Source organism: Meles meles, chromosome Y, assembly GCF_922984935.1.
Source record: "Meles meles chromosome Y, mMelMel3.1 paternal haplotype, whole genome shotgun sequence".
Classification (NCBI taxonomy): Eukaryota; Metazoa; Chordata; class Mammalia; order Carnivora; family Mustelidae; genus Meles; species Meles meles.
Window position 1 is genome coordinate 6,066,777 of NC_060088.1, and position 2,033 is coordinate 6,068,809.

A 2,033-nucleotide genomic window follows, 5' to 3' on the forward strand; every position below is an offset into this window, starting at 1 on the left:
ATGAAGAATGAAGAGGTAGATCAGACGAAGAGTGGTGGGCAGCCAAGCAAAGTCCACTGGGTTAAAGTATAAAGCTCCAGGAGAGGTAGGGGGTTCCAAGAGGGTCGGCCTTGGAGTTTCTAAGTTTAGGGGGTTTTATGAGCTCTTTTGTGGAACTATCTTAAGCAATCAGGGTGTGCTGAGTCATGCCAATCAGGGCTTTGGTCACCTGTCTACCTATTAGGCTAACGCCCACGTGCTGATGGTCTTTCTTTTTGGCTGACGCTTGGGAACTTATGTCTTAACTGCCCTTTGCCCATGAGACTGACAAATGCTTTGGGGTTAGTTGCCTTATTTTAGGATGGTTTCACACAAGTCATTTCTGCAAAAGCGGCAAAGCAGAATGTTTTAGTACGATCCTGTCTAAACTACAAAACGGGATGTCAGGGCTGTTTGATCTTGGCTGTCCTGACTTCTTATTTCCTTGTTGGAGACCCTGGTCCTGACTGCCTAACTGTCCAATTAACTCCTAACATAGGGCCATTTCGGGGTGAAAGGGTGCCCACTTCATTGCTCATGAGACTTGGCTGATTCATTAGGCTTTTAAGTCACTTTAAAGTAAAAATCTTCACTATCCCATAGATTATTAAACAACATATATCCACAGATTATTTCATTATGATAATGGATTCTTTTATAATCTTTTTTTTTTTTTAAGATTTTATTTATTTGTCAGGGAGAGAGAGCACAAGCAGGGGGAGCAACAGGCAAAGGGAGAAGCAGGGTCCCCACTGAGCAAGGAGCCCCACGCAGACTCCATCCTGGGATCATGACCTGAGCCGAGGGCAGACATTTAATAGACTGAGCCACCGAGGCATCCCCCTTTTGTAACCATTTTAATGTGGATGGCTACAAACAGAATGAGCCTTTGGATGGAAAGTCCAGGAATGTATCCTACAAGAGACAAAGCAACTTCCAGCCCTGATTAGGGCCTAGTGCTCACAGTGCCGTAAATCTTTAGCTCTACGTCTGCTGCTTTTATGCTGTTACTATTTTGCTAACTACATTTTTCAAATTAATTGCTTTCTTAAACATAAGTGAAACGGATGCATGCCAATGAGAGAGTAACATTTGAGGAAAGGCTGAAGATTTTGAATGTCTTTTGTGTAAAAATTAGGACTGAATTTGTGCATCAGCTGGGAGACAATAACTCTTATTTGTAAATAATACCAAAATATTTTTTTCCAACATGAAGTTGAGAAAACCGTGCAAAGCTCTGCCCTGGGATAGGTTGTTGTTGTTGTTGTTGGTAAGATTTTATTTATTTATTTGGGGGAAAGAGAGAGCACAAGCAGGGAGAGCAGCAGGGGGAGAGGGGGAAGCAGGCTGCCTGCCGAACAGGGAGCCCGACTCAGGGCTTGATCCCAGTACCCAGGGATCACAACCTGAGCCAAAAGCAGACACTTAACTAACTGAACCACCCAGGTGCCCTGTCCTGTTATACTTCTGAAAGCAAAGGTCTTATGCCCACAACAGAGACTTAGCTATAGACTTTAGTAACTGTCTGAGCATCATGTTTTGGTCTTGAACCTTAAAAATAAACAATTTAGAGACTTATGTTGCCTTTGATCCCCAAAATTATGTTACTAGATTGCATCAAATCGTGGGGTAAAATATATCTCCTTCCCTTACACTAGAACACAGTAAAAGAAGCAAAGGACTTTGAAAACTGTTACAAAGTTTTTCTAGATAAACTAGAAGTCCTTATCTGGCACTGTATTCAAATCATGTGAGAAAACTTTGTTTCTGCCCTGAGGACCTGATCTTCAATATTCATTACTGGCTGTCTGTCGCCCTGAGGAGTGGGGTCAGGCTGGGTTATTTATTTGCCTGTCTATCTGAGGACCCACAGACAAGTTCTAAGAACAATGAGCTACTGGAAAGTAAGGCAGTGGGCTTTAATATTTCATACTTAAATTTTAAAATTCTAAATAATTCAACGTAATTATTTTCTACGACTGACATCATTCACAATATGCGGGGAACCAAGATAA